This window comes from Vicia villosa, linkage group LG3, assembly GCF_029867415.1.
Source record: "Vicia villosa cultivar HV-30 ecotype Madison, WI linkage group LG3, Vvil1.0, whole genome shotgun sequence".
NCBI classification, from domain to species: Eukaryota; Viridiplantae; Streptophyta; class Magnoliopsida; order Fabales; family Fabaceae; genus Vicia; species Vicia villosa.
Genome location: NC_081182.1, coordinates 161,318,235 through 161,328,796, shown reverse-complemented (window position 1 = coordinate 161,328,796; position 10,562 = coordinate 161,318,235).

Sequence of the window (10,562 nt, the reverse complement as noted above, 5' to 3'; positions counted from 1 at the left end):
TCTTGATGGTGAGTACAGTGATGGATGCTGTAACGAGAATCTTGTTGATAAGAGTATGTTGTGATGTTGTATAGTCGAGTATAAGCGAGGTTGAAGATGGTTGTGTCGGATAGATTTTCGAGGACGAAAATATTCAAGTGGGGGAGAGTTGTAACGCCCCGAATTTAACTAATTAGTTAATTAAATTATTTAATAATTTAATCATTGGATTTAATCGAAGTTCATGGATCAATCGGAATTGTCGGTATTATTTTGAGAAGCATATTTGGATTATTAAGTTAAAGTCGGATTTTATTCGGTTAGTCGGAGAATTAATAAAGTTGATTTCGTTGAAGAAATAATAGTAGAATTAATATTATTATTAATATTGGACTATTTGTATTTAATTCGAATTTTATCGATGAAGTCGAAATTATTTTATTAAGTTGGCATGGTAACTAATTGAATTTATTTGGTGAAATAAAGTTGAAGTGTTATTTTATTAATGAGCTTAAAAATAACTTTGAGTTTAATTTGAGTTGTTGTGAAGTAAGGAGGGGGTATGTAACTTAGGCCTAATTAAGTTATTTAAGTGATTAAATAAAATAACCTTACTATGTTGGATTTAGAAATGGAAGAAGCAAGAGCTATCATAACACAAAGAGGAATAGGGTTTGGAGGAGAGGTGAAGAAGAGAGCCATGGCGGAAGAGAAAAGCTAGAGGAAGTCCAATTTTTGCAGCAAGTTTCTGCAGAGAGACACCTTAGTAAAACAGACGTTTCTCCCAATCCAACTGTTGGATCGTCGCGGTTCTTGGACACAACGTTCCAGACTCGTGGAGGTAACTTCTGACCTGAGAGATTTTCGTTTTGATGATTTTAAGTCCATCTAACAAAGCGATTTCCGAACAGGTTTTTGGTAGGTCTCTGCATGTTGTTAGAAAAGATTTTCGGAGAAAAGTTGGAAGCGGCGGCATAAGCTATGGCAACCGGAAGAGTAGAGTAATATCACATCCAAGGTAAGGGTGAGGTTCTAGCTCTATAAACGAGATTATGATGAATGATATGTGGGAGTTATGGTTGTATGATTGCCTCTGTTTTGTGTGTTGTGATTGTATTTTTGAATGTTGAAATTGATTGACGTCTGTGAATAAGGTTATAAAATTTCAATCAATGGTTGTGGGAAATTAACCTAGGGTTTATAATTATTATAATTGAGGAATTAGTTGTAGAAAATTGCTAGATGTTGATGGAGTATAACTATAATATTACTATGTTCCTGTAATGGTCCAAATTGAATTGTACTGGAATCGAAGGAAGAAAATTGAGTTTTAATTTTGTTGGAAGATGCTGTCAGCGCAGGTAAGCGCCAAGGTTTAGACGCGGCGCGAACTGAAGCTTTCTGTGGTGTTTGCGGCGCAAAGAGAGGTTTGCGGCGCGTGCTATACGAGTTTTTGAAATATGTTTTTATTTCTGGCTGTTGATGTTTTATGTTGGTTGTTGAGATCAAGCCTTAGTAGGATTAACTTGAGAAGAATTATGATTATTATTAATGAAGAAAATGGTTTAAATTAATTAGAATATTATACCGTTGGAATTTATTAATTTAATTAGTAGAAATTATAGTGATGATTCTTAGTGATGAGATATGTTGTTAATGGATTAAGTTGTATAAAGATGGAATTGGTGTGAAGAAGAAATAGCAGTAGTAATAACGATGATATATGTAGCAGGCTGAATTAGTAGCATAATTGGAATTAATAATAGAATTAACGAATAGTAGAATTGAGATTAGAATGATAAGAATTGTTGGTAGTAGATTAATTAATAAATTGAAGAATTAGTACCTAGATGTTTAGGGGCTATTTTATAATGATTAAGTTGATGCAATTGATGCATGTTTAAGTTGTTGTTTTCGTTGCTGTTGTTGTGGTTGTTGTTGTTGATACGTTGATTAAGTTGCAGGTCTTATGACCAATGTTGTTTAAGTTATTGATGATGCGTTGATTAAGTTGTAGGTCTTATGACCAAGGTTGATTAAGTTGTTTGCGGTTCTTGCATTGTTATGTTGTGACGTTGTAGTTGTTGTTATTGTTGCATGCATACATTTGCTTATTACGTTGGCCTGGATTGGCAAATTGTTTAGGTTGGCCTTGACGGCACCTGTTTAAGTTGGCCTTGATGGCACATGTTTAAGTTGAAATGCCTCGATAACCTGGCATATGTTTAAGTTGGGAGTTCTACTCCAATGGTACCACATGCATTTGCACAGCTGAGTCGCATTTGAAGTTGTTGTTGTTATTACGTTGTTGTTGTTACGTTGTTGTTGTTATAAGTTGTTGTTGTTACACTTGTTGCTGATAATTGTTATTATACTTGTTGGTAAATAATTATTATAACCGTTGTTGCTATTTGTTATTATAACTGTTGTTTGAATAAGTATGAAGTGGTGAAATTGTATGATCTAATTTTGATATATTATTTATCTTACGCTTGTTTATATTGTTTGATATCTCACCTTTCTGATTGATATTTCCCTTCCATGGGAAATGGACAGGTACTCAAGATAGCGGTGGAAGTTTGAAGTGACTTTATGAAGTCTCTAGTCGTTGTTAGTCGAGTTAGTGTCTTGCTCTGATACGTAGCACTCGGGGGATAAAGCGATTGTTTTATTTATTATTTTGTTTGTTGAATTTTTAAGTGAATTATGTTTTAAATTGTAACTTAAAGTTACCGTGCAATGATGCTACAACTTGATTTGAATATTTATGAAGTTTGATGATCCGCTGCGAGTTAATTGTTTAATTTGAAACAAAATGATTTTTTGAAAAATGATTTGATTATCGTTTTAAGCTCTCGTGCTATGTATCTATATGAAGGCAATTAAGCCGTAAATGTTTTTGAGATGACGAATATGTGATACCTCAAATGAACTTGTTTGGAATTTATACTCTGATTTTCTGTATAATTTATCAGGTAGATTTGGGGTGTTACATTAGTGGTAGCAGAGCAGGTCGGTCTGTCCGGGTAGTGCTGTCTAATATTATTTATCCCTTTGTATGCGACAAGTGTGTGAAACACTGTCGGTACTTGTTTACTTTCTAGTTGTTGGTTGCAGGAGTTGGCTTGAAGTTAAGTGGGGGAGAAGCGGTGCTTCTCGGATCTATTCAGTTGTAAGATGTTGGTGTGCTGCAGTTGGCGACAGTGTGATCACACTGAATCACACCATGTTTCTGGCTCGAATATCACATGTTTTTCTTGGTTTTTATTATCTTTATCTCGTATTATGCTTGTATTTCCTTTGTTTTCAGGATTCTTGACCTTTCGGAGCCTCTAGTGAAGAAACGAGCCAAAACGCCAGGAAATTAGGGCATTTCAAGAAGATTTACACTTATGGCGTCCTGCACCGCGCCGGCCATAGAGAACGCCGTGACATGGCCCTTCATGGAGCCAACTGCCACGATCATACGATCCCATCAGATACTTAACACCGCGCCCGCCGCCTTCACAAAAAGGCTCCCGCTCAAAAGGAGTTGAGGGACACTCTTGTCTTTACGCTGATCCAAAATCCACTATATATAGTGTAGTTTTTCATTTTCGGTTTTTCACCCAAGCTTAGTACAAACTTAAGCCATATACTATCAGTTTCTGTAAAGTAGTAACCTCTTCACATTGGGGAGTTACTACGGTGTAGATTGAGTTGTAATCGAGTCTTGGAGCACTTTGGTTGAAGTTTATCATACCAGCCTTCACTTTGTATCAAGATTCAATCTCCTGTCGCTTTAAACTGTTATTCACCTCACACACTTACCTTGTTGCACTGCACTCACAACAATATTCTTGTTCACCTCAGATAAGCACCTTAGCAATAGAGTTGATAGATTGGCGATTGGTCTCTGTGGTTCGATAATCTTTTATATTACTTCGATAGGCTGTGCACTTGCAATACTATATTTAGGCTATACGTTACAGACCCATCACAGTGCAAGTATTGTTTAAGTTGTGTTGTTTTCCGAGGTAACATGGATTTAAGATTTTAGTTGTTTGACAAGTTAGAGCGTCTTGAATGAAGAAAGGATGTTGGTAGATCTTGGAAGAAAGAGAGAGAGAGAGAGATGAAACTTATGTCCATCAACCTCAAACTCTGATTTTTGCAATTATGGAACAGCTGTCAGTAAAAGGGGCATAACTTCTTACTCGAGATTCTGATTGAAGCAATTCCGAACTTTTTGGAAAGCTTACAAAATTCAATACAGTTTGTATATACGATTTGTCTTCAGGAAATTTGTGAAGAGGAAGAAAAGTGAATTTTAATATTTGGGTCTGATGCTGATTTTTGGAAAATTCTGCATACGGGAATTCTGGACCAGTCCCATTGCAAGGATGATAACTTTATACTCGTAAACCAGATTTAAGTGATTCTTGATGTTTTGGAATCTACACAAAATTCCCTTCATTTTGGAATATAATTTTGTGTTTGGGAGGTCTGTATTGAAAGAGATAAGTGTGTTTGAAGTTGGGTGATTCTTGCTGAAAATTTGGAAAAAGTTGTAAAAGTTGTTGAAGTTGTTGGGAAGTTTTGAATTGTGAGTTAGGATTGGAAATGCGAGTCGGTGAGTACAATTTTTAAAAGAACACTATTAATGTTGGTAATGATGGTTTATACTTTGATATTGTTGTCAGCTGTCTATTGACAAATTGAGGACTTGATCACCCTTAATCCCTTTTTGATAGTGGAAGAAAATCGTGCTGGATGGTATAGACGTATCTTGCTATCTTGATGGTGAGTACAGTGATGGATGCTATAACGAGAATCTTGTTGATAAGAGTATGTTGTGATGTTGTATAGTTGAGTATAAGCGAGGTTGAGGATGGTTGTGTCGGATAGATTTTCGAGGACGAAAATATTCAAGTGGGGGAGAGTTGTAACGCCCCGAATTTAATTAGTTAGTTAATTAAATTATTTAAGAATTTACTCATTGGATTTAATCGAAGTTCGTGGATCAATCGGAATTTTCGGTATTATTTTGGGAGGCGTATTTGGATTATTAAGTTAAAGTCGGATTTTATTCGGTTAGTCGGAGAATTAATAAAGTTGATTTCGTTGAAGAAATAATAGTAGAAATAATATTATTATTAATATTGAACTATTTGTATTTAATTCGAATTTTATCGACGAATTCGGAATTATTTTATTAAGTTCGCACGGAAACTAATCGAATTTATTTGGTGAAATAAAGTTGAAGTGTTATTTTATTAATGAGCTTAAAAATAACTTTGGGTTTAATTTGAGTTGTTGTGAAGTAAGGAGAGGGTATGTCACTTAGGCCCAATTAAGTTATTTAAGTGATTAAATAAAGTAACCTTACTATGTTGGATTTAGAATTGGAAGAAGCAAGAGCTATCATAACACAAAGAGGAATGGGGTCTGGAGAAGAGGTGAAGAAGAGAGCCATGGCAGAAGAGAAAAGCTAGAGGAAGTCCAATTTTCGCAGCAAGTTTCTGCAGTGAGACACCTTAGTAAAATTGATGTTTCTCCCAATCCAACCGATGGATCGTCGCGATTCTTAGACACAACGTTCCAGACTCGTAGAGGTAACTTCTGACCGGAGTGATTTTCGTTTTGATGATTTTAAGTCCGTCTGACAAAGCGATTTCCGAACGGGTTTTTGGTGCGTCTCTGCACGTTGTTAGAAAAGATTTTTGGAGAAAAGTTGGAAGCGGCGGCATAAGCTATGGCAACCGGAAGAGTAGAGAAATCTCACATCCAAGGTAAGGGTGGGGTTCTAGCTCTATAAACGGGATTATGATGAATGATATGTGGGAGTTATGGTTGTATAATTGCCTCTGTTTTGTGTGTTGTGATTGTATTTTTGAATGCTGAAATTGATTGACGTCTGTGAATAAGGTTATAAAAGTTCAATCAATGGTTGTGGGAAATTAACCTAGGGTTTATAATTATTATAATTGAGGAATTAGTTGTAGAAAATTGCTAGATGTTGATGGAGTATAACTATAATATTGCTATGTTCCTGTGATGTTCCAAATTGAATTGTACTGGAATCGAAGGAAGAAAATTGAGTTTTAATTTTGTTGGAAGATGCTGTCAGCGCAGGTAAGCGCCAAGGTTTGGACGCGGCGCAAACTGAAGGTTTCTGTGGTGTTTGCGGCGCAAATAGAGGTTTGTGGCGCGTGCTATACGAGTTTTAGAAATATGTTTTGATTTCTGGCTGTTGATGTTTTATGTTGGTTGTTGGGATCAAGCCTTACTAGGATTAACTTGAGAAGAATTATAATCATTATTAGGGAAGAAATTGGTTTAAATTAATTAGAATATTATTCCGTTGGAATTGATTAATTTAATTAGTAGAAATTATAGTGATGATTCTTAGTGATGAGATATGTAGTTAATGGATTAAGTTGTATAAAGATGGAATTGGTGTGAAGAAGAAATATCAGTAGTAATAACGATGATATATGTAGCAGGATGAATTAGTAGCATAATTGGAATTAATAATAGAATTAACGAATAGTAGAATTGGGATTAGAATGATAAGAATTGTTGGTAGTAGATTAATTAATAAATTGAAGAATTAGTACCTAGATGTTTAGGGGCTGTTTTGTAATGATTAAGTTGATGCAATTGATGCATGTTTAAGTTGTTGTTTTCGTTGCTGTTGTTGTGGTTATTGTTGTTGATACGTTAATTAAGTTGCAGGTCTTATGACCAATGTTGTTTAAGTTATTGATGATGCGTTGATTAAGTTGCAAGTCTTATGACCAAGGTTGATTAAGTTGTTTGCGGTTGTTGCATTGTTGTGTTGTGACGCTGTAGTTGTTGTTATTGTTGCTAGCATACATTTGCATATTACGTTGGCCTGGATTGGCAAAATGTTTAAGTTGGCCTAGACGGAGCCTATTTAAGTTGGCCTTGATGGCACCTATTTAAGTTGAAATGCCTCGATAACCTGGCATATGTTTAAGTTGGGAGTTCTACTCCAATGCTACCACATGCATTTACACAATCGAGTCGCATTTGAATTTGTTGTTGTTATTACGTTGTTGTTGTTGTTACGTTGTTGTTGTTATAAGTTGTTGTTGTTATACTTGTTGCTGATAATTGTTATTATACTTGTTGGTAAATAATTATTATAACCGTGTGGTGTCATTTTTTTTTACCTCCCCGTTTTACTTGGGAGGACGGCACGCTAGACCCTTCACGCGGAATTTGGAAGGAGAATGCGCCCGTTACGGGATGAATTTTATTTCAGTTCTTCCTACGATAACACACGAACTTTTTAATTATCCTACGAGGAGGAAAGGGGAAAAAGATCTCAAATAAACCCTAGGAGTTTGCTAAGTGTGGGGATTCACCTAGACTAGAAATTCTGGAGTCTGGGAGGTCGGTTATACATAGGGAAGGTTTTAAGCACCATACATATCCGTAGTACTCTACGGGAACCTTCTCTGTGTCTATGTGTTTGTGTTTGTTGCTTATTGATTGGGAAAGTTTCTCCTTTGTGTTAGGAGAAGGAATTGAATTAAATTAAAAAAGAAGACAGACTGACTATTTTTGGTTTTTTATTAGCTCGTTGAGATTCCTTGTGAACCTCGTGCCTACATATCCCTAATGGAAGTCAGAGCTTTTTGTAGTTCAGAGAACTAATTAGGGAAGTTAATTATTTTTGGTGCCTTGCTTGAAGCTCAAGGTTGAAGCTTGAATTAAATCTCTGTTTACAGTAAAGAGACATGAAGTCATCTTTACAGAGAGGTATTTCTACTATTCCACCACAAACATTTAAAAGAGTGACCGAAAAGCTGAATTCATTTCATTAAGAGAGGGACCTTACTTGTATGTTTGCAAGTATGCCAGTCACGTGTCTCTTGAATGAAAGAAGGATTCTCATCCAAATTAGGGAAAGTGTACAAGTCTGGGTTTGTTTTCCTCAGATCATGCCTTTCAAAGTCCTAAATGAAATTGAAATTGAAATTGAAATTGAAATGTTTGTTTGTTTGAATGTGGTGAGATAGGAGAAATATCTCTTTATAGAGATAAGCTATGTCTATCTACTGTTTGAAAGATTTGATTTTTTTAACTGGCTTGTATGAGGCCCAAGCTTGAGGCTTTTGATTGTTTTTAATTGACTCTAGGAGATGACTTTACTGGGAATTAACTGAAGAAATTTGTGTTCTGTACAAAGCCCAGAATTGAGGCTGACTCTTTATTGGGGAATATATTATTTATTTGCTTCCTTGTATGAAGCCCAAGGTTGTGGCGGACTCTTAAAGAAACTGAATATGGATTGACTCTATGAGGAAAAGATCCTAAAGGTTAGAAATCATTTGACACAGGGAATATGGTTTATATGCCTTGTACAAAGCCCAAGGTTGTGGCTACTTGAAGGTGAAAGACTTACTGGGGAGACTCTATTATCTGCCTTGTACAAAGCCCAAGGTTGTGGCTGACTCTCTAGGGGAATACCTATAAGGGTTTTGACTCTAAGGGGAGTATGTGCCTTGTACAAAGCCCAAGGTTAAGGTTGACTTTTAAAATGGGGAAAGATCTACCAGTGTGGGATCTTTGACTTAGAGGGAGTTTTAACTCTGTTGAGGATTATCCTAAAGGTTGACCCTACCGAGGATTGTGCTTTTGTTAAACAGGAATTGATGGATGAAAGACCCAGGTTTGAAGATGGACTCTACTGGGGAATTTGTCTTTTAAAAACTAAATTTTGGAAGCTAACCCTTTCCAGGGGATTATGACTTTAGAGGACTGATTTTGGAGGCTAACCCTTTCCAGGGGTTTTGACTCAACTGGTGAAATTATCTTTTGAAAGTTTAATTTTTGGAAGCTAACCCTTTCTAGGGAATTTGGATTTAAAGGAGTGATTTTGGAGCCTAACCCTTTCCAGGGGTTTTTGTTAAAATGAAGGAATTAATGGAGGCTAACCCTTTCCAGGGATTTCTGGTGATGGCAGAATGATTATCTAGTTGAGACTTCTTGTTTAAAAGCCCAAGATTAAGGCTGACACTGACTAAGAATAGACAGATATGGAACCTAGACTCTGCTAAGGAAAATTATGTTGAAGATTGGGAATAAGGGTGACAGAGACTGTCCATGTCTCTCATTCCAAAAGGTGAACTCAACGTGAGATTGAGACATTCTTAGCTTGTTTAAAGTTTGGTTTTAAGAGTGGAAGAAACTCACCAGGGTAGGCTAAAAGGTGACTAAAGACCTGTTCATATGTTTATAAGAAACCTGATGGGTCTTTGTATACAAGCTCAAGAGGAAGCTGGAAATGCTTTTAAGAAGCCTGTGGATCCTTGTACAAAGCCCAAGAGGAGGCTAATCGAGGGTCCTTGTTATAGCACAAGAGAAAGCTATGTGGTTTTGAACTTATTTTGGCTCTAAGCAAATGGGTAAGAGGTTTCACCGGGAATAATTCCTCTTGGGTGGATGTATCCTATTTTGGGGGTTCTAAGGCTTTTTCAAGATGTTTCACCGGGAATAATTCATCTTGAGGGTTTGAACTAAAGATCTCTAATTAGGAAAGAGCCTTCACTGGGAAAACATTCTCAATCCTAGGCCATAGTCCTATAATATATATATATATATATATAGTTTAACTGTCCTAAGGTTGTACTCAGATGTAGTTCTAAACAAAATATATACAGTTTATATTTGACAGGAATTTAAATGAAAGCTTATAAATTGAAAGCTATAAAGCCTAACCTGGATGGAGTGGAGGCCTTTGAAGATGTATGTACAAAGTCTTACCAGCAGTTGATTGTTTATTGATAACAGTTGAATATTTATTATAAACAGTTAAAGGTTTTTGAAAACAGAAGAAGTGAAGATGGACATAGGTCACATAGGTATCTGAAGAGTTTCACCGGGAATAATTCCCTTCAAATACCAGAAGAATGTTTTGAAAACAGATGAGAAGATTTTGTAAATACAGTTTTGAAAATCAAACTAAGAAATGATTTACTGTTTTATGAAAAAAAAAGTTAAAAAATGATTCGAAATTATACAAGGTTTTGTTGTCTGAAAACCTTTACCATCTGTTTATTCGAAGTTTGAAAACAAGTTTTGAAAATTGACAAAAGTCAACTTAATTAAAGTAAAGGTAAAATCTATACTTAAATATGACCTAAATGACTTAGGGTTTTATCATAAAATTGTTCATACAATAATTAGGTTAAAAAAACAAATGAAAACATATATTTGAAGTATTAAAAAAAACACTAAAAATGCACCATTTTAAACTTATTAAAAACACATGAAATAAATAATATTTTTGTGATTTTTTACTATTCTCAAAATAGGTATATTAAATGACAAATGTGTGAAAAATGAAGTGAAAATAAATTAATTTGATAGGTAAATTAAATGATTAAAGTTGTGAGGAAATTAGAGAAGAAAGGTGATAAAAAAATTGGTTTTGGCCCTAGCAAGGCTCGAACCCACGCCCTTTATTACCACTTCACAAAACCTTGCCAACTGAGCTACGCGCTCAGTTTGCAATATAACCACACTGAATTAGTTTTATTTTAAAAACACCCAGGAGATTCAAATTTCGT